General features: G+C 51.3%; 1 protein-coding gene across 1 annotated transcript in view; it reads right to left on the bottom strand.

The window, feature by feature from the left end:
• TSPOAP1 (TSPO associated protein 1) overlaps window positions 1-6,097 on the bottom strand; it is a 50,320-nt gene extending 44,223 nt beyond the window's left edge. The window contains exons 1-3 of the mRNA XM_075517829.1: window positions 5,966-6,097; window positions 1,014-1,121; window positions 63-146 (exon numbers count right to left, since the gene is read on the bottom strand). The gene's annotated coding sequence lies outside the window, so the exon portion shown is untranslated. The remainder of the gene's footprint in view (window positions 1-62; window positions 147-1,013; window positions 1,122-5,965) is intronic.
• Between the last annotated feature and the right edge of the window lie 16,615 nt (window positions 6,098-22,712).

The raw sequence follows: 22,712 nt of genomic DNA, 5'->3' as shown, positions 1-22,712 counted from the left end.
TGCAACAACCTAGCTCCTCTTCCACCATTATGCTCACAACAGTAGGCAACAAGAACACTTACCAGTTCTTTGCATCTTTTATGCTTTTTCCTCACTTCATGCTCAAGGTTTTCACATTTTTTGCGCTTTTTCTTGAGTTCAAATTCCTGCATGAAACAAGCATAAGTAGATCAGCAAGTCCACATTCTTACAATGCATAAGAAATTCAAGCCCAGCTTCTCAGACCCAATGCTGTATCAGCTATTTTTATTTTCTTAAGAAAATCTCTTTGTGACAAACATAAACTATATAGAAAACAAGGGAGATTTTTTTTAAAAGGTAGTAAAACCAAAAAAACTTTTCAAGTGAAACAGCTATTCCTCTCTTCCCCAAGCCTTTAATCTTCTGGAAACAGTTCTCTCTCTCCCCTTTGCACAGATTCTTCCTATTTGTATAGAATAGTATGAAGATAGGATGCAGGGACAGAAAGACACACCTGTGTAAAATATTCAGCTTGAAACACTAGCTATGCTATCTTAGCTCCTATTCTAATCCAAATGACATCTAACAGAGAGCAGACATCCTCCGGTTATGTACCTTTATCTCCAGTTACTTGCTACCACTTTTGGTTCCTCAGATAGATAACAACTGCTAAACCTCACTGTGAACTATCCTAGTCTGCTAGAATATTCCCAAGGAACATATTCCTCACATGACATCTGTCCCAGGTCAGTCATATCTGTTCCCAGTTCAAATAAGACTAAACCAAACACAGCACTGAATCTACTGGTGTGTTTCCCTCTCATTTTAGTGTGACATATTCCCCCACCAGCCCAATACCTGGAGCTGCCACCAAGCAACACTCTCCATGCCGATGGCCTGTGTTTTCCCACCGATTCCCCAAACTTCCCACTTTTGCAGAGCAGCTGCACCTAAAAAGACTTCAGTCCCAAAATCTCTGCCTGAATTGCATGGGTGAAAACCCCAAGAAAAAGTATAGTACTCCTTCACCCAAAACCAGGTTCACAACTCACCAGCTGCTCTATCTGTTGGCTGCTCTCTTGCTCTGTTATTGCATTTTTGGGAGGGAAATTTTCATGTCCTTCAGAGGCAGGGCCCAATGGCTGCACACCTGGTTCTACCTGGAAAGCAAGTGAGATGCCAGAGAGCTCAGGGACAGCCAGGACTACAGAGCACACCATACACACAGAGGCAGAAGAGGCTCTCCTGGCAGTACTGAGAAAACCCCTGATCTCTGAACTGCACCACTGGACATAGAGAAAGGTGAACACCACGCCAGGGATTTCTCAGCCACCAGAGACCTGCGCTGGGAGTCTTCTGGAGCCCAGCGCCAACCAACCCAGCTTGACTAAACTACCCACATGCAACAGTGGGCTCCAGAAAGCTCTCATATCTCAGTTCCCATTTGTGCCTCATCTAAGGTTTCAATGAGAGGCATCAGCAACACCTTTCGTGGCCCTCTCCAAAGCAATAAAAAGAAGATGGAAGATGGTCAGAAGGGAGAACACAATCCTCATCAACAGCAGAAAGCAAAAATCAGTGAAGATGTCAGGATCTAAAGGCAGGGAAGAGCAGACAAAAATACCAAGAAATGGAGCATCCCACCTCAGCTGGTAGCTGGGAAGGACTGAAATGGCAGCAGACGTGTTATGGCTTATGTGCCACCACCAAACCAGATGAAAGGAGGTTTGTACAGGTTTGTACACAAGTTTCTAACAAAATGCCTTTTCATTTGGCCTACAGACAAACACACCTTTAATACTCTGAATTTTCACTCTCAACTGATATTTGACTTGACATTTGCTGCCTAGAGTAATCCCTGACAGCAGGGCAAGGCCTGACGTAAACAGAAGAAACAGGGCTTTGATAATGTTTTAAACACTGAATTTAAAGTTATTTTTGATAAATAGACTTTAGGGACAGGAGATCTTTAGGATCACCAACGCCAACTTGTACAGTGAGCAAGCAGCAGGATTTTGTGACTCCATCTCAGCCTTTAACCTTCAGTTGACCTCTTGTCAGAAGTGGAATTTCTCATTTCACTTTGAACACCTACAGTGCTGAGGGACCTACGGCCTACGTTACTAAGTCTGAGCTCCCTTTACAGTCAGTCTTTAGGACAGTGTCTAAGCACTATACCTAAAATGTGATTTATTATACCTATTTTAGGCTTGAAAGCTACAGGTTTTAACTACATCTATATTCGTGGCTCCACTGCTGAAAGCCAGAAAACTCTAAGAGACTACACTCAAGCCCAGGTTATCAAGGTTTTCACATTTTCTGCTACAAGGAAAATTCTGAAACCACCTCCCATGTGAACTTTATTCCCTACCACCCATGGAATAAGGTTCACTTGGGAGTCTGGCAGTCTAAGCACCAACCAGCAGCTGGAAATCTCGAGATCCTCCACTCAAGCCATGGTACCTTACAAGCCCCAGCCCTTGGGAGCTTTCAGACATGCTGTGAAACCAGTATTTAACTCTGGAATATCCATGCATAAATGCTTCTGAGACTTTTTTTTTTTTTAAACCAACTGGCACATACTAAGTTTCAAATCTGTATTTCACAGCTGCCCTCCAAAATTATGCTTCCTCACAAACTGAAAATGTTGCATTTTAGTCAACTGTAATGAAATTAGGTCCCAAGGAATGCTAGTGGATGCCAACTAAGGTTAGATACTCACTGCACAAGTACCATGCACTATGCTTCACAAGTCACGCTCTCTTGCAAATAGATATGCAAGACAAATTTGCTTGTTTGTGATCATTTCCCAGGAAAAAGCTAAACAAAATGATGACATTCCTAATTACAGACAACTTACAAAAATTATAAAATTATAAATTTGCCCACAAGGACCTAATTTCCACCCAAGAACAAAGACATGCCCCCAGCCACATGCTCATATACTGTTACTTTTATGCAGAACCCAGACTCATCACTGTACTGAACGACCGACAAATAAGACTGGCACACACCACGAAGAGAGCTGTGCCACCTCATTCACAGAAGGGACTGGAAGATGCTCAATGAATGAGCCAGGTGCAAGGAATCTGTTCAACCATACAGCTAAAAATCACTGTAGAACAGCTGCTTTCCACCCCCAGCACTATCCACCTGGGGTGCACTGACATTGGCAGAGACCCTGCTGAGAGAGCAGGATGGGGCTGTACAACTGATCAGCATCCCCAGGCTGTACCAGCTAAAGCCAAATATACAACAGGCACAGAAGTACCTGTACTTTGGCAAATGACCAGAAAGCTTAAAGCATGCAACAGAGTAAATTAAAAATGTTGTAGACTTTCTAGAAAGCTCTGCCCTTGGCACCCAGAAAGCATCATCGCAATCCTGCCCCAAAAGAATCGCTACAGCGTTTTCCATCTAACCATGGCCCATTCCCTCAGCTGTGCCAGGGCAGCTCTGTGCAGTGTCAGGCAGAGCTGGACCAGAAAACTGACGTAGGTTTCAGGACAAGGAGGGAGGAAGTTTGCTGGGTTTGCTAGGTTGTTTTTAACTTGGATCCGTCACGTCCCACTGCTCAACATGTGTTGCACCGATACAACTGAAGGGGCAGTGGGAACAAGCAGCAGTGAACAGGAGGCTGTTTAAGCCAGCACCGCCACTGAAAGAAATCCCTGCTAAGTTATGATTTGTCATTACAGAGATAAGCATCACCCCAAAACCCTAAATAAAGAAGTAGAGAAATCAGAAGGAGAACAGAGAAACGGGGTTTTCCAAGGACACTTACAGGAGAAGCTTGCTCTTTATACTCTGAGGAAGTTCTTTGAAAGCTGGGGAATACTGCCCTGACACACTGTGCTGGGGAGCAGGATAGAAGAGCAAAGTAATTTCTTTTAATTACAATAACTGTAGTTACTGCCCCAAGAGCTGACTTCATCCTCAGCGTGGCACCACTGCACCCACATGAATACAGCCTGCTGAGCCCAGGGTGTTCTGCAGTACAGGTTTCAGCTAAGAGACTGCTAACAGCCTCCTTGCCCCCCCCTTCACTACTGCTGTCAGGCTTAGTCTTGTTGCTATTTATCAGCCAGAAAATCTTTTGACGATGAGGACAGACTCTCCTGAATCAGAGAAATAAAGAGCATCCACGGGAAAGACCGTAATACACCTTCTTGCCTGACAGAATCTGCAGGGTCAGTTGAAAACCAAGGTATGGAAGGGCCGTTCAAGGAAGACAAGGGCAGAGCAGAGGGAAAAAAAAAAAGAAGTCTGTGCATCCCTTTTCATCATGGAGGAATTTGGGGGCTGAGGAGTCACCAGGGCAGAAATCTCAAACTATGAAGAACAGAGCTGAGGATCTCTCTCAAACTGAACTGTCTAGAAGAAGAACTGTGGAAGCCAACAAAATACAGTAACAAATCACCAAGATTAGACAATATTCTGAATCTCTCACTTCAGCAGTAACTGAATCAAGACGTGCAGTGGGTCACTTCTCCGACCCCGCCTTAATACGAAATAAGTGGAAGGTGGCAAATGGCCACCAAGTTTTAAGAGTATCCCAGTGGAGTTCTGTGGAAACTCAGGCCAGTACATTTGACACCTGTTCCAGGCAAACTGATAGAAATTGCAACAAAGATTCAGCAAATACTTAAAAAAACCCCAAACAAACATATATTGGGAAAAAAACCCACACTCACAAATCTATAAAGAGTTTGTCTAAGGTGTGAGCAAGCAAATGGGTGAGGGAGATCCAGTAGGTACAATCTGCTTGGGTGCTCTGACCACATCAGCTACACTGCTTTGAAAGGCTTCTGCAGACACTGAGCCACCACAGGATGAGGGGGAAGGTTTTCTCTTGGGTAAATATCTAGTAAAACTGAGAGGACTAAAAGAGAGACAGCAGGAACCATGCTCTCCAAGTACTGATGTAGCAAAGAGACAAATGGTGAAGAGGGCCTCATGACACTGAGAGATTACAGAGGACCGTCAGACAAATGATGTTTTAATAGAATCCAGTGCTTAGACAAAAAAGCAAAGACATCTATTGGGAAAGGGAGAGAAAACTTCATTATGCCACCATATAAATCAATGACATAGAGTCTGGGATACTGCATGCAGCACTGCTTCCCCCAACACTAAAATGACAGAGAAAATGTACAAAGGCAGAAGGTAAATATAATTAAAACTGAATAATGGAAGAGGCTAGAAAGAAACAAAAAAAACAGCTGATGGAGAAAGGCCTATAAACTCACGAGTAGCTTGGAAAAAATGAACAAGGAATGAATATTCAATGCATCTTCTTTAAGAGCTGGGGAGCAGCTCATCTATACGAGAGCAGCTGGTGGGAGTTCAGAGGGAAGATGAGTAGCTCGTCCTCACACAGTCTACAGCTGTGAAATTCTGCCACGGGACACCGCGGGTACTGAAAACTTCAGAATAAAACCGGGTGAACCCACACAAGACAAACCCGCCAGGAGCCAGCAGACCCCGCGCTGCCGCCCCTGGCTCAGGAAACCCACAAACTGCCGGAGCTGGGGGGCACCGGGGTGCATCTGGCACCCCAGGCCTGGCCTCACGCACCCACACGCCTGCCAGCCCGGCCTGCGGGCAGCCCTGGAGGCCTCTGCCGGCCCCTCGCCCCCGGCCCGGCCCCGGCTCCCCGCGGCGGTGCGCCCTTGCCGGAGGCACCCCTCAGGACTGCCCCAGACCTCGACCCCACGGCACGCTGATCCCCCTCGGCCAGCCCCAGCCCTCTCACCGCTGCTGCGACCTCCCGTGTGGAGGATTTCGCTCCCGAGAGCTGAGGAAAAGCCCCGCTGCCCTACCCCGCAGGCAGCGGAGGCCCCGGCGGGCCTGTCCCGGCGGCCCGGCCCCGCCGCGGGCGAGGCGCTCCCCGGCAGCGCCTGCGGCCCGCCTGCCCGCCCCGGCCCCCGGCGGAGGCGGCGCCGCAGCCGCCCCCGGCCCGTCCTGGCCCGGCGAGGGGCGGCGCGGGAGGGCCCGGCCTTACCTGCCGGCTGCGCGGCCCGCCAGCGGGGAGGCGACGCCCTGAGGCGGCCCGGATTTGCCGGGCCGTACCACTGCGGTCGCGGAGGGGCGGCCGGGGCCGGGCCGGGACCCCGGAGCCGGGCAGGCGGCGGGGCCGCGGCCGTGCTCCTCAGCGCGGCCTGGGCGTGAGGCCCGGCCCGCCTCGGGAGTTCGCCCTGGCTGGAGCCATTGCTCCACGGGAGGTGGGGTACGGCGCAGGGGCCGTGCGGGGACGGGGCCGTCCCTGGCAGGGGATAGGGATGGGGGTCATGGAGCAGCAGGCCTCTGTGCCACCGCCATCGTGGCCGTGGGGTGCCCATCGCTCACCCAGTGGGAGCCAATGTCCGAACCTCTGCAAACACTGAAAACGTGTGTTTTCAGCAAATGAGGGTAAAAGGAGAGGTTGCCTGGTATCCCAGGTTGGAAAACGCAGCGTGGGAGACCTGTGCTGGGGAAGATGAGCAGGACCGAGCCCCCGGCATGGCTTGGCATCCCCGCGCTGCAGGGGGCTGCCAGCAGCGTCCATGTCCCTCCTCACCCGATGAGACCTGGCACTTGAATCGGTCATTTTAGAAACCAGCACGGCACCTGTTCACAGCAGATGTGAACCGCAGCACTCACGTACCCTTAAGAAGTTTCCTAAGAACAGTAATTAATTGAGTAATTAAACAGCAAAACTTTTAGATCGCTGACCCACTTGTCTCACCTCCCTGTGTGCTTCCCCTCCAAGCGCTGGGCCTCCCAAGCGAGCCTCCTTCGGTAGAGGTGAACCTTTGATGCAGGTATTTAGCATTGGTACGGGCGGTCCCAAGCGTGCGGCAGCGCTTGGCAAAGTGCCACCTGAACTGATTTTAGAGGAATGTAGACACTCCTTGAAATTCTTCAGCGCAATCTGTCTCTGCAGCCGTAACACCTCTCTCTGGGATTCCCGCAGCAGGCGATCAAACTCAATGACATTCAGGCAGCGAGGGTCATCCTGCGGGAAATGAAAACATGTCATCGTGTCGCTGACAGGCTCTAAAAGGTGGAAGAGGTCGGGGTGGTGATTGAACGTGCAAACTCCAAAAGCCTTACTGAGGGGACACTGGCAAAACACAGGTAATGTGGCACACAAAGATTTCTGTTTCCTCGGTCTCCAAAGCCTCAAAAGCAGTCACTTTGCATCCCTTATGCAAATACGTTATTCCTCCCGCAGATAAAAACTAGCCTGTAATGCTTCTGCAGTTATCCCAGCGCAAAGCAAAAGGGCTTTTCTAAGTGTGTGCTTCCTCAGTGCTTGCCAGCAGAGAGCGTGTCAGGATAATATAATTTCATTCCCCAACCAAATGAGAGCCTTAGCTGGTTTACCTCCTTGATGTGGGTGCTGGCATTCTCTGCAGCCCTAACGGTGGCTAGGGCTTTAAATGCTGGAAAGAATGAAGAACATCTGGGATTTGTTCAGTTCTCGTTCAGGATAATGTTTGTTTTTCAGCCATTCTTGATTTCTAACCTCTTCAGAGACGGTATGTGTGGATGGGCCCCTATCTTTAGCGCAAGTGGTCACTCCCATCCACTCCGGACCCAAAACCAGCAGCTTTTGAAGGAAACCAGTGCAATCTTACTCTCACAAAAACAGTGAGAATATGTCACCAGCTTGTTTAATTCTTCAAAGGTTTTCAGATTTCAGGAAGCTGAATAAACACGTACCTGCATGTCCATACATACGTACAAAAGCTGGTTATGAAAACCTGTCTTTACAAATATGCTGCTGGAGGAGGCATTGCTCATTCCCCTGGAAAGCTCCTAAGCCAGTGAATTCAATGCATAATTGGTATCCAGGACAAATTTAATCTGCTTCCCCATTCACTTCTTATTCGCTCTAAAAATAGCGTGTGCTTTATAAATACAATTTGTGTAGAAAACCATGGTTACTCTCACGCTACAAGGGGGAAACTGAGGCAGCATTAATGGGAACTGATTACAGATTCAAGAAGTAAGCAGCTGGGCCTCCTCTGTGCCAGACCCATGTTCAGGCTATCAGGGTAGTAGTTCTTTAAACAAAATTGGCTGTGGCTTTGTATAAAATCTCCCTTCCCCCACCAAAAAAAAGGCAGCTATTCCCAACAGACAGCCTCCGAAGCCTGGGGGAACAAGGGAGTAGAAAAAAAGCTCAGTCCTCCCCTCACAATTTCTATTATACACGTGCCCTGCAGCTGCCTTGCTGTTCCCTGCAATCCCCTGCTTCCAAGAATCCATGCTGCAAGAAATTGCAGCCTGTTTTTAGCTGGAGCTGGGGTTTGGTTGGAAGCCCATCACTGGAGCATCATCTCAGGAAATAATTTTATCCTATCCTAAGAGCCCTGACTTTGCAAAACAAGGCCAATGCTTTTGCAGCCCGGCATGCAGGGTGTCCATCCTGCCACTGGAAAGGAACTGAGTAGATCTATTTCATGGCTACTGAAAAATTTGTGCTGATTTAAATACCCTAGATCAACATTGATTTGGTTACAAACTCTGAGCGTGCACATAATATCTCTGCATATAAACCCCTTCATTGGCATAATGCATTTTGCATGCTGCAGAGAGATTACGTGAATTTTGAATTTTAACTAGCTGAAAATTAAAATTTAATGAGCAGCTCATTGGAAGAGAAATTGGAAAAACAAGATCAGACAGAATGATCTCCTCTCTTGCTCTCTCTGCAGATTCCCTGCTCGTGTATCAGTGCCCCCTGTTACGGGTGCCTCGGCAGTTACACAGACGGTCTCACCTGCTGAGCCAGGGTAGTCACCCATGCCCTAGCAAGCCAGCAGCTGAATGCATCAGTCCTGAGGATTGCACCCATGTGTATTTCCTTGGCCAGTAATGAAGCTTGCTCACCCGCCTTTGTCACATTCCTTTACAATTTGTCACTCTCCTGTCCCTCGCAAATTCAGGTTCCCCAGCATGCTCTGCTAGGAAAATCAAACTGCTCTGGAAAGGGTCTGTTCCCACTTCTGTGGGAGTCTGCGGTGAGAAATCAAGAGGACAGGAAGGGAATTTCTTCTTGGTGCCACTGTAGAGCACAGTCAGACCTGGATAACTTTCTCCTGTGGTTTAATGCCAGAAGGGATCAGTGGGGCAGCCTGTACAAACGGCAAACACCAGATCATTCTTGTCCTGATGACATCTACATTAGGGAAAGACTGAGAATCTACCTTCAAACCCATAGTTAAAATTAACATATGGGGAGGTCAGGGACAGAAATAAAGCTGCTTTCAGCAAGGACGTATTTGTCACCTAAATATCATGTAAGTAGGGTAGGTAGAAATGTAAGTATTCATTCAGCTCAGCTGGGTGCAGCTGGTTGCACATGACCACATCTGCATTAGCAAAACAGGGGGAATCCAGTGCGAGCCCTAGCATTACTGAGCCTCTCATGAGAGTTTATTAACTGACCTAAACTGAAAATGTCCAGGTCGTGAACAAAAGATGCATCTGATATGCCCAGAACAGGTTGCTTTAGTCATCTTGAGTGGGAATCATTTCACCTAGCTTCAGATGTCTGCAGAGGCTCCTTTCAGAGTCATCGCAGAGAAGCAGTGCTTTGAGGGAGCAACACATCCAACCAGTTTTAGACATCTGTCTTGGGATGAGCCGAATTGTCCCTTTTATCCCATCATTTATATCAGCACGTTCTGTGCTGGTGCTGAGGGGAACGTAGGTCACCAGCCCAGGTGGAGGCATCAGCATTGTAGATGGTTTCATGAACACCCACCCCTGTCTAATGATTTGTACCCTTAGTCATAGTCATACAAGGATGCACCTAGTTATCACCAGTCTCGTGGTGGCTGTGAGCGCTCAGAAAGCTGCAGCTTAAGACATGGGCTTTAGACTGGTTCTTGGGAACATGCTTAGCTGGTTTACTTTTTAAAGAAACACTTTAAAAGAAGGTCCTGCTTCTACATCTTGCTTGAAGCTAAGCATTGTGAAAAGTCGTCCTGTATTTGTGGCTTCTTGGGGTTTTCCAGGGGGTGAGTTTTAGTCACTGCTGAAAATGGCAGCTCAGACCCATGAATTCATGGAGGCACAACTGGGGTATCCCACAACACACTGTTCTGGAGGGGTCCAGACACCGTCTCTGCTGCACACTCACCCAATGTCCCCCATCCAAATCACACATCAAATGCTCTCTGTTTTCAGTCTGCACTTGGGACTAATTGCCCTCACACCGCTTCCTGGAGTCTGGTTCCCATCACTGTGTTGCACTGCTTGTCCTCAGTCACCGAGTGATGTCCCAGGAAGTCTCACCTTCCCTGCGATGAGTTTAGCCTGCAGCTCCCGGCACTCCTGCTGCAGAGCTTCGATCTGCTTGTCTTTTGCCAGGAGAGCACTGGCTTGCTCTGTCAGGTCCTTGGCACGCTGGCGGGCAAATGCTTTTTTACACAGCTCCAGGCTGGAGCCCTTCAGAGGCACCGGAGCAGTTACCTACACCAGAGAGAGCAGCAAGGGAGAAAGCCACATGTGTTGGTGTTCGTTAACCATCACCCCAACAGCCATCAGGCAGGGAGCACTGTCAAGAGATGCAGCCTAGCCCCAAAGGACAGACAAGCAGACAGAGGAGCATGACAGATGTACGAAAAAGTGGGAGGAAAGAGGAAGGGCTGGATGGAGAAGTGGATCAGGGAAGAGGTAGGAAGGAGAAGGTGCTCAGCAGATGAGGCCAAGGGGTATAGTCAGCACAGGGGGCTGCAGGCAGGGCAACAGCGGGCAGGGAGAGGAGAGAAAAACGCAACAAAGGCAGAAAGACAGGAGAAGGCAGCAGAGAGGAGGAGGGGAGGATGGCAGGAAGGACGAGCATGGGAGCAAGGATGGAGGTGGTCAAACCAGGAAGAGAAATGGAGCTTCTGTGGGTTTCTAGGCAGTGGGAAACAGGGCTTCAGCACGGATGGGTGGAAGATACAGGCAAAGGGGGAGGCAAGAGAGAGCCCAGCAAGGGCCAGTGTGGCCGGGGGAGGACTGGGAGATGTTCAGCAGGAAAAGCAGTTCAACTTCACATGCTCCCTGCAAGGGAGGGAAGACCAAGGGTGGGGACGGCAGTGTGCTACAGGGGGAGCTGGGCAGACAGGGACAGGCAGCTGGCTGGGCACAGACTGTGGGCAGAGGCCTTGGCCAGGAGCTGAGGCTGCCCGGCTGCAGTCTCCCTGGGATGCCTGCTCTCAACATGTGCTCCCATCCCTGGGGCCGGCTGTCCCACTGGGTGCCAGCACCGTGGAGCTGGAGGAGGGGGCAGCTCACGCCCCCCTGCTCATCCCAACCCTCTGGGCAGTGAGGCCACATCCAGTCCCTGGGTTTATCAAACCCTGCCTCTCCCTGTCCAGCTATTTTTGTCTGCACAAAGCCTAACAATTTGGCGAGAGGGGACTCTCTCCCCTGCCTGATCAGGAACATGGCATCCTCTGTGCAAACTTTTCCTCCCCAGGTCTCCCTGAGCACCTCGCCCACGTGCAGAAGCTGCGTGCTGGGCCCTGGCTCCACGGGACCTGTGTACCAGGCACTGAAGACAACTGCTGCCAGATTAACCCCAGCTCCTCAGGGCCCCTTCTCTGGGCATGCAGCTGCTGGTCCTGCCTCCAGCCCACCCTCCACGAGCCTCAGCTGTCCAAGCACTTTCTGCTCTTGGGAGACCTGCGCCAGCCCAGGAGCCCAGCAAGTTGGTTCTCCCAGAGCTCGCACAGGTCTTACTGTCACCACCCCAAAGTTTCACTTGGGGAAAAAAAAATACAGTATTTATATAGTTGCTGGAGGGTCTGCATAGCTGTTGGATGTATATCAAATGATTTCTCTTAACATAGTATCTGACAAGTCCATCTGGCAGCAACGGTTGCCCTGCAAGTACCAAAACCCCGTGACAGACGGGCGGCGTGGTGCCTGGGGACAGAGAGGGCAGGCAGTGCCAGGAAAACCCCCTACCTTCTCTTCAGCAAATCTTCCACTTCCTCCTTTCTGTCCTAAAGGGCTTGAATTCCCCATCACAATCCCTGGTTTCCTTCCAAGGGAAGAAAGGTTTTCCCATACTCCACTGCAATTAGGAAGCTCATGCAAGTGCTTGAGCCCAAGATCCCACATCCTATGGCCACCTCCCACCACTCCTGCACCGTGTCAGATACTACAGGATTTGCAGCAAGCTGCTGTTGGGTTGGAGAAAGCAAAAACCGTGCAGCTTGCACAGCAATGCAAGCGAGGTGTGGATGGGGCAGAGCAGAGTCTCTCACCCCTTCCTGTTTTGCTTTACCGCACTCCTTTTCTTATTCAAATACTTCCTGTTTCTTTTCGGTGAAGTCAGATTAATTGTTTTCGTGACTTGCCCAGGGAAAGCTGAGCTAATTACCTTAAACTAACACCTTAAGGTAGATCAGCACATTTACAGCAAGAAACCAGGCAGGAGAAAATTGCTCAAAGCCAGCTCCCCACACATGAGCAGAAGAAGCTGGCAATGGCTGGGTTTCATGATTCTCGCCCTGCTGCTGATGTGCAAAGCATGTTTGCTATAGGTTTAAGGAAAGGGAAAAGAAAAGGCCTCTCTAGCTCAATTGAAGTAGCAAGCAAGAAGTCCCGGCAATGAGGTGCTGTTCTAGCTCAGCTTCCCGTCCCAGCCGTGCCCAGCAGCGGCAAGCCCCCGCACTCACGACTCTGAGGTTTGCCTCCTGGAGTTTCCGGGCTCTCTCCTCCAGGCGCTTGGCGATCACTGCCAGCTCCGCGTTCTTCCTCTTCAGGTGCTTCACTTTCTCCTCTGTCTGGGGGAAGCAGCTCCTGCGCTAGATAACAGAAGGAGAGGTTCAAGGTGAAGCCCCCGCTCAGCTCGATGCTGCGCGCTGCGGGTGTTAGGGGAAGCCAAGGTCCCCGGCCCTGCCTGACCCTCTCTGTGCCCACAGGGCTTTTCCCAGCCAGGGCTTGGCCGTTTCTCCTATAACTGTCCCAACCATTAAACACTGACCTCTGCTCTTGTCGCCTCTCCAGTCGCTGAAACCTGTGTTTTTCCCAATATTCTTGTTCATGTGACCTCTTGGTCCCCATGAGATGCCCCTCACCCTACCCCAGGCCGTCCTGCAAGGTCCCTCTCCATCTGCAACACACTTGTTGCAGGCTCTGCCTTTCCCAGCTGGGACCTGGCATGTCTCCAGCATCAGCCTGGCCTGACCGCCCACCCTTTGGGCTTTCTCTTCCAAAGTCTTCCCAGTTTATTTCCCTGGGGTTACAGGACTCAACACATTGCTGCGGATTTGTGCTGCACTGCCACTGCAAGCTTCGCTGTTGTCCTTTTTCTCATGACACCAAAGCATGAGTTGGGGGGAAGGGGGAGAAGGCGGCAAAGGACTTTATGATGTTTGCAAAACAGATTTCCTTTTTCTTCCTATTGATTCTGTTCGCTCTTAATCCCCTTTTATTTGTTATCTGTCCATTTCGATAAGCTGCCGCTTGCCGATGGCTCGTTCTCTCAAGGTCGTACCCAGATGTGTTGTGCTGTCTTTTCACATCAGCAAAAATGTCAAGTCAGCTGATCCTTCCAATTATTTTCCTCCCTACCCCTGTGAGATCCCACCATGGGTGCTTGCTGCTTTCACTGCTTTTCTTCAGCCGGAAGACAGAGGCTGATTTTTGAGAGTAAGATTTGATGAGAGCTTACATGACAGTGCTTTGCTAAAATCCAGATGACTGATAAGGGGTAACCCCCCGGTGTGCAGGTCATATTGGATTTATGCTTTTAGTGTAAGAAAATTATCTAAAATATGCACTTTGAATTTGGTGATATAAATCTGAAATGCTGAGCAACCAAATTTTCAGAGGCCCAGGGTGGCCGCATCCCCACGCCACGGGACAGCCTCCCTAGGGCTCTCCAAGGATGCAGGAGGGGAACATCCCCTCTTCGTATTGCCCGCGGGGCCTGGCTGCACACCGTGGGCCTGGGGAGCCAGGGATGGGGGAGTGGGGCAGAATGGGTGGCCCAGGCTGTGGCAGCCTGGCTGGGCTTTGGGTGCTGGGGGTGCAGCCGGGGAGGAGCCGGGTGCCGAGCTCCCGTGGGAGCAGGGGGCAGTGCTGCACTGTCACCCAAAGCCGAGGCTGAGTGAATCAGTGTTTCTGCTTTTCCAATTAAAGAAGAAACAAGAGTGACTTCCCCCTCCCCTTGCCGCCAGCTCGCCGCTGCCTTGCCCTGTGCCTGCTCTCGCGGTCGGCTGCGTTAAAGTCTCTTGTGGTTTCCAGCAGGCAAGTAACACCAGACAAAGATGGCGGAGAGGGCAGCACAGGGTCCCGGCTCTGCTCTGCGTCACGAGGAAGGGGTCCTGCTTGAGCCAACATCGGGTGCAGTGCAAAGGCACCCAAAGCACCCAGGTCCCCTTTGCCCCCAGCCCTGCCCAGCCGATCCCATGTGCCAGCATCTCTTGGAGTTGGCAGCAGCCAGCAGCTCACCCCGGCCAGGACTCCCTCCCCACGGAGCATCCCGTGCCTGCCGGCAGCTGGCCCAGCACCCAGCCAGGGTGCGGGACGGGGCCCCATCCTCTGCTCACCAGCAAGCTGTTCTCCTCAGCCAGGCTGGAGCAGCGGTGCCGCAGGTCCTCTAGCGCGCTCAGGAGCTTCGTGTTCTGGCTCACGAGGAAGCCGTAGTCAGTCCCGCTCTGCAAAACAGCGCAGAAGAGGCAAGGCAGGGCTTTGCCTTCCCGGGGCGAGGGGGAGAGGAACCGCAGCTGCACACCCACCCTGGCCTCGCAGTGAGCCCAGCCTGGCTGTGCAGGGAGGCTGGCAGGATCAGGGTGCAGGCAGCGAAGGGGCAGGGTGGAATGCGGAGGCTGATTTCAGGAGGAGGCGAGGGGCTGCATGTCCTTTGGTGGACGAGTGGCCTTCAGGGCCGGGCTACATCAGCTGTGGGTGACAGCTACTGTCTCCATAGCTGTAAGGATGCTTTCAACTTGCCCAGACCCTCATGTCATCCCCAGCCACTTGCATTTTGCCATGGTATCATCTAAACCAGCTCAAGAGCCAGCAAGAGCCAGGCGGGCAGAGCACAAGCCATGACACCCCAGACACGTGCGCTGCTCCCCACAGCTCAGGGACCAGGCAGCTTCCAGCACCGCACGGCTTTCAGAGGCGACGAGAGCTCCTCGCCCCTCTCCCCTTGCCAGCTCCTCCGGTTTGGCCCAGGAGCCCGCCCAGGAGCCAGGCCCCAAGTTCTGCCCTCTCTGTGTCAGCCTCAGCTCCGGAAGAAGGCGACGTGCCAGATTTCTTTGCAAAACACCACCTTAATTTTGTCACATCAAAAGCAGCAGCAGCTCTGCCGGGAGCTGTATATATAGCTTTGTGGTTACTGCTTCCTGCTCAGAGCAGCTCGCTGCAGGCTCGCTGCCGAAGCAGACTCCCAGAAAGTATTTTTGTGTGTTAGCAAAGCTCGTAGCCAAGCTATTGCTTCACAGCTGCCATATGGCAGCAGCAAGCCACGCACCTCGGGAAGACGTGGCCAGATGTTTTCCCAGCAGCCAGGCAGGTCTTGCAGGACCCGCTCCCAGTGCCCAGCAGGTCTTTGCTGGTGCCGTTGAGCGGCTGCGACCTTTCCAGTGCACAGCTCTGCTTCTGCAGTTTGCAAGCCAAGGCTATGAGTGAAACATCCCTTGGCTACCAAAGAAATGCTGCCCAAGCTTTTTTGGTAGCAAGAAGTCAGACAGGCAGCCCACAGCTCTCACATGCCACTAAGCTCTAGGAGGTCTGAGACTGGCTAAAACTCACTACACTTTTGACCAATACTATCTTTTGGCTTCTCAATCACAGCTCTTGGAGAAAAAGGGCAGGAGACCAGTGCCACAAATTCCACCCCATCGAATCCCCTGGCGTAGCTGCCGTGCCCATGCCACAGCTCTCCCAACCTCTCATGCCTGTATGGAAATGCCTTAGCAGAGCAGGGAGGGAAAACACAACTGAAAAAAACTGAAAACCAAACAAAACCACCCTCAAAAGACAACACCCAGCCCTCCCTACTGGCCTCCTGCAGTATCGCCTGGTCCCACCAGCCCTCTGAGCCACCAGGAGGGGATGGTAGGTGCCACGAGTTGACAGGCCTTGGGCAGAGTGGTTTGCAGGTGTCCACCCTGCAGAAATCCCGGGGTTTCAGAAAGTTGGAGTGAAATGCCCCATGGGAAGAGATTGTACTGCTTTCCACTTGTGGGAAAGCAAAAATATGCTCATTTTCCTCTATTCTTTTTTTTTTTTTTTCCCTCCCCGAGGCACAAAGGTGCAGTTACTGCTACAGTCCCCAGGGACATCGCACCACAGCAGCCCCCAGGCACCTGGGTGCCCTCTCCCACGACTCGGGGCTGCTCCCAGTGGTGGTCAGGGCAGGCCCAGGAACCAAGGAGCTCCCCAAACTCAGCGGCCTGGGGGAGCCAAGAAGCTCCCTGGGAGCCAAGCACCCTGCCCGCTGCAGTGCTCTGGGCCCAGAGACCCAGTACCACATCCTGTGGGATCGGTCCCGTCCCTGCTGCTTTACAAGGACAGCGAGGTGCCCCTGAGAATGTTTCCCTATTGCCGGCTCCAGGAAGAGCAAAGCACTTCCTTGGGCTGGACACCCATGCAGGGGATGCTGCGGGTGCTGAGGGGGGGACAGAGCAGAGTGGGTGCACGGGGCGGTGGGGGGGTTCCTACCAGCATCTCCCATGCTGTGCATGGCAGCGCCTTGGGCTGGTTCACTGCCGCCATCCCCAGAGCCAAGCAGACAGCCCCTGGGATGAAGTCAAAATGCATTATTTCCATCTTCTTGCCACTGCCAAGAGGCCTCAAGTTTCTTGTCTGTGCTTGCTTGCACTGAGACAGGCCGAGCAAACTCAGCCAGTGACCTCTGTGCTTGGGCAGGAGCTGGAGAGCTTTTTGCAGACGAAGCTGATGTGCTCCTGCCTCTCCCCGTCAGGCAGCTAGGACTTCTGATGTCATCAGAACCGGGTTTCTGCAGGGGACAATTAGCACTTCCAGCATGGCAGGGGGATCTTTTGGGGACTTACATCCAAATTTCTGTATTTGAAACCCCTTTTCTGTAGCTATAAAACATCATCTTCATTGGGGCAGGATGCAAAGACTCACAACCACTCACCCTCATCCTACTGGGCTGTCCCCAGTTCAGCCCAGGTTTCTTGCCACAAGAAAGCCCAGGTTTCTTGCCCATGACGTGGCAAAGGCTGGGATGTCCTAGACCACAGAGACCTTTCCAGTTCCCTGGGTGTTGCAGGACCCTTGGGCGAGATGCCATGGAGCAGGAGAGCATGGCTGTGTGCTCCAGGCTGGGGCCAGGCATGCAGCCAAGCCTCTCCCCTGCCAGCACGTCCCACTGCAGCCGCAGCTCCTTGGGGCTTTGCCCAGAGAGGCACAAGGGGCATCTGCAGCAAGAAGACGTGGAGGCAGGAAATCCTTGCCGTTGCAGGACGTCAGTCCCACGCAGGGACCTCACTGCCTAGGAAAGCTTTGCCAAACCTTCCCCCCGGCACTGGGCCGGCACCAGCTGCATCGGCTGAACCCTCCTCCAGGACTGCGTAGACTTGGAGGAGGAACCGAAGGACTGTCTAGACGTCATCCCATGCTCATTAAACATTCATTTCCTATAATGAAATAGCTTTTAATTTATTAACCGCTCCGCTGTTCCTCAAGGTTCCCGCAGTGCGCGGTGCAGCCTTGCTGCAGGCCACACTCATGGCCCCACGGATGGTGATTTTCAAAGGGAGCCGAGGAAATCGTTAGGGAGAAGAGGCACGGAGGCTGCCCCCGAAGTGACTCTTATTGATAAAGACAAGCAGAAGTGCCAGCAGGAGCCGAAATCCAAAAGCATCCCTTGTTCAGGGAGGTTTTCAGTGAGCTGGAGTCTGCAGGAGCTGAGGCAGAGCTGACACCGCGGGGCAGCAGGGAGGGTCTCCAGGAAGTCACGTCCCCCAGGTCAGGAGCATCCTCGGCCACTAAAAAATTAACCCAAGTGACATGTTCTTTGGCCATGGGGGAAATTTTCTGAAATCAGAGCAAGGTAGAAGAGCAGCAGGGATGCTGAGGGAGGAGAGCAGACTGCGGCTCCCTTGTGCAGCAGGCACACGCCTTTGAAGCCTCCCAATACAGGGAAATTGTCATCATCTGTCACCTCTTTTGGCAGGTAAAGCCCAAAATACAGTTTCCTCAGGATGCATTGAGAATGAGCAAACAAAGAAAAACCTCAGCAGTGCAGCTGCAAGAAAGCTGCTGCTTTTTCACCCGAAAACTTCAAAAAGCAACGGAGAGCGGCAGCAGCTTTTGCAGGGAGAGGTGCCCAGCCAGGCTGCTAAATGGGTCACGCAGTCAAAATCCCCCTGGAACGTGCAGCATCCAGCACAGTCTTTAAAGTCCTGCGGAAAACTTGCAGGAAGCCATTTGGGTGACAGTAAATCAAACCACAGCGAGGACGACAGACACTGCCTGCAGCGGCTGCTCTGCAATGCGGCTCAGGCTGCCCGTGCCTCGCAGCATGGCCTGGCATGGACTGGCCAGGAGGGCTTCCCCCGCGCCAGCCCCAGGGAACCTGCCAAAGACTAAGCCCAGCTTTGTTGTAAAATCCCTGTGGAGAGCCAGACGGGGAGGAGGAATTTACCAGGTGGTCCCACGAGCGGGAGGTCTCAGGTAGCCTTTGAAAACAGGCGGTGTCATGACTGATTTTAAAACATATACAATTTCAAGATGTCCCTGCGGTGACTTCCCCATCTCCAGTAGATATGGGTCCAGCTGCCAGGTTTGCTTTGCAAAAGCCATCTCTGAAAACCAACCCCCCCCCCCCCCCCTTTGCAGACACTTTGCAGACCTATTTCCTAGGTGAAACTACATCAGCTCTCCTGCTATCTTGGAGATATTAAACCCACCGCTTCTCCTTCGTTTGAAATCATTGTCACCGAGCCTCCACCATGTCAAAGCCCTTTAGCTGTTCTTTCCAGCTGACTTTGGTAATTAGTTTCCTTAACTTCTCAGTCGTCGCCACTTGGAAATGAAACGTGTCATTGCCAATCTATTTTCTCCTCTTCCATCAGTTTCAAGGGAACTGGCTCCCTCACAGAACAAAGTTATTTTCCATAGGCTGCTCTTCTGCAGTGCCCTCGCTGCATGTCAAAAGCAAGACAAAAATAGCATCACCTCCTGTTCGGTCAGTGAGCGAGAGCAGCACCCATCCACTGCTGCTGCCGGCACAGCGAGCACGCCTCGCACCACAGCAAGCATCATCCCAGCAGGGGTAAAAGGGATATTTTTGTTAAAGGTATGGGACAAGTAAGAGACGTGCCTGGGATGCAGTTGTGGCTATTCTGCCACTCCTTTGATAGGCAGTCTGTGTCCCACAGCACTTGTTCTGCTTCCTTCATTTTGTGCCAGGTTCCTGGTTTCAGACACAAACATCTCTGTTCTTCCGTTGACTTCATGGCGCTTCCCCACCAGCTCCTCGCCCTGCGCATTGCCAACTCCCGTTTCCATGAGTCAGCATTTTCTCCCGCTGCCCGTCCCTCTTCCAGCCTACTACTTGCCCTTATTTATGCGATTTCCTCATTTATCTGATTGTTATCACCCCATGTAACAAATTCACGGAAGAAAAAATCCATCCGACGCTATTAACTTCAAAGATACTACCTCCAGCATGGGAAGTGCTGGAGCCACAAATTACAAGTTATTAAGAGAATATTCAAGGGAACATTCACTATATATTTGCTCTTTCTTACACTTCCCCAGGCATCCTCTCCTGCACACCCTCTGACCACTGCCAGCTCTTCATATGCTCCTCACAGTGTGTTTAAAATGAGATATGCAGCTAAAATTGGAGTCTCACAAATTCGGGTCCTCTCTATCTTTAAAGCCTCTTATGAAAGCACCATCATCGGTCCCAGGAAAACAAACCCAGCTACTCCAGGAGGAGAAAAATCAGCTCGGTAGCCCTGACCGCCCTGGCTCGGCTGTCCTTTGATGAGCTCAGCTTCTCCAGTCTCCCCAACCAGGGAGAAATTAATGTTCCTGCAAAACTGAGACAAGGAGGAATGTGAGTGGAAAATAAACTCTCAGGGCAGAGGCAGAGCATCGGCACTCCAAAATCCAAGGCTGCAGCCGGGTCCAGCATGCAATGTGGCACAATTTCTCACCTTTAAGAGCAAATCCAAAACACAAGAGGTTTTGCAAGCAGATGAGAGAAAATTACACCAAACTACCGCACGGCTGCTGGAAAGGCAGCTCTGAACCGCTCCTGACATACTGCCTCATCTTTCACAATCAGACATAAAACAGGGCAGTCAGTTGAGAGGGACAGAGGACTTGGAGAAACCCTTTCCTTTCCCCCAAGGCCAGCCTGTCCCCATGCCGCAGAGCCCAGCACAGAGACCCACAGTAAGGAGTCCTCCCAGGGATGGACCCAGGGGGGACTCTTGCAGGGGAAAGGTCCTGCTCAGGGTGCAGGTGCTCATCTGGCTGAACAACTGCTGGTATCATCAGTCCTCAATTTGCTCCTCGCCCTGCTCTCCAGTGTGGTACAGAGACCTGTAACCCATACTCCTTCCAGCTGGCCGTTACCTGCCTAAAGCAGAAGCATGACAAGGCATGTGTGGCCCCGGACGGGCTTTCCACAGCTGTCACACCCAACCTCTCTCCATGTTAAACGCAAATCATTTTGCAAACCCAGGATGTATGCAGCCAGAAACTGCAGCTGATGATTGCTGGGATATGATCCATCTTGGTTACCAGATAACCTGCAGCATGGGCTTGTGCAAAGCAAGCTCCTCAAGTACAACAACATCACCTTCCTGCCCTTGGGTCACTCTGTGACCCCCTGGGCACCCCTGTGTCCCTTGTAGGGTCTTTTCCTACCTACACACCTAGTGAGAAAGATGTCTGCATTTCGTGGGACAAGAAACACCTACAAAGCCTGTTCTACCAACTACCATCTTAACACTGATGTACAAGCTTCTCACTTGTCTCTTATCAGCTTTCAGAAAGATTTGGCCTAGCCCCACTCTGGTAAAGCAGGACTGTGCTCCATCCCCACCACAGTCAGGGGACACTAACAGCATCTCTGTTTCCTTGCACAGCTTGGAAATGTATGAAAGCCAGGCTATATACCATAAAACCTAGTTTGGTTGTAAAATTCAGGTGCCTGATGAGGAGCCAAGACAGCCAAGCTACCTTTTTCCCCCATTGCAGATTTTTCTGGGTGCTGCTGAGCAAGTCATTGAATCTGCAGAGAAGTAAGCTCAAGCAACAGTGTTTCCACTAGAAAAAAGCAAAACATAGAAGAAGTGGGAAGTAAATGTGTTAACATCTTCATTGCAAACACAGAAAGACTTCGCAACCTCTGCTTCTTGCATGCCCATGCACGTTGCCAATCATTTGAGCTAAAACATGGGTAGTGGCTTCCTATAGAAATTTTTGGGGCTTTTTGTTGTTTAGCTCCGAGCAAAGGTCAGCCTGCATCTCCCAGCACTGCAGGCTCAGGCCCAGTCAACCCCAAGGTCTTTGTGGAGCATCTGGACTCTTTTTGGATGCCACGTGTCAGATAATTCTATTTTGTAAGCATGCAAAAAAAAAAAACCCTGGGGAAGAATGATAAAATTTAGCTCTTTCCAGGTTTGGTATTTTGGTAGCTGGAGCGGGGATGATTGTTCTCTGATATCTCATCTTTCTTGTAACAGAAACTCTAATCCAAAGAAACACTCCCTAGAAAGGCGTGAGACTTTGGTACTGACGAACGCGCTTGGCAACAAAGCGCCTGTTCACAGCGCGTGGCTCCGGGCTGTGTCAGGGCTTCACCCTGGGAAGGCACTGAGCTGCAGTCCAGTAGGTGCCCTATCCATACAGAAGTGCCACTGCCCTATAACAGGATCATAGCTTGAAAAGCTACTAGCAGGTCTCCTTCCCACCTCAGAGCCTCAGCAACAGTATTTGTGGTCTCACATGTTTGCTTTTATTGAGCAGAGAGACGGATTACCTACCATGTTCCTACCATACCTACCATTACCTACCATGCTCTTCCACCTTGGAAGATACATCAGGGAGCTGGAGTGGCAGATTTTGTATGCACAGCTCGGTTTTTGCCCGGATGTCTGCTCCACAGTTCTCCCCAACCTGTTCCTGTTTTCCAAATTACTTGCAGTTTCCCAGGGGCCAAGAGCACCTTTTCTGCTTGGGTCACATTGGCTTAAAACCTGTTCTAGTTGCCCAGGATCTAGCATGTCGGGAACGGCATTCCTTGCCCTTCTCAGTAAAGCAAGAACTCATTTGGGGCAATTATAGGATTTTGTCCTGGACTGAGAAGCCCCAAATCTCCAACGGCTTTAACAAGTAGCTAAGAGATGGAGGGGAAAAAAATCATCCCCTTGCACCACTCACAAAAGCCAGAAGTGCTGTTCAGTGGCCAATATGGAAATGTGAACAGCAAGAGCAGCAGAAGACTTACAAACTGGTGCCCAAAAGGGTATTTTCCCAGAACTGCTAAGCAGATGGCTGGGATGCAGAAAGCCTGCACTCAGCAGGAGGAGGGCAACAAGGCTGCCAACTGCACATGCCATTTCTCTTCATGTTATTCCAGCAGGAAGGAAGACTACAGCCGTAGGACATCCAAAGCAAGGAAGCAAAGACGTTGGTGAGTCCCCCCTGCCAAAAATCTACAGAGGGTGAAATGAGAAAGACGCTGAAGCGAAAGATCATAGTGCAGTAATGGCCAACACCAACATGGTGTGACAGCTCTGTCCCAAAACCAG

Source organism: Mycteria americana, chromosome 15, assembly GCF_035582795.1.
Source record: "Mycteria americana isolate JAX WOST 10 ecotype Jacksonville Zoo and Gardens chromosome 15, USCA_MyAme_1.0, whole genome shotgun sequence".
NCBI classification, from domain to species: Eukaryota; Metazoa; Chordata; class Aves; order Ciconiiformes; family Ciconiidae; genus Mycteria; species Mycteria americana.
This window is presented reverse-complemented; position numbering and strand designations above follow the sequence as displayed.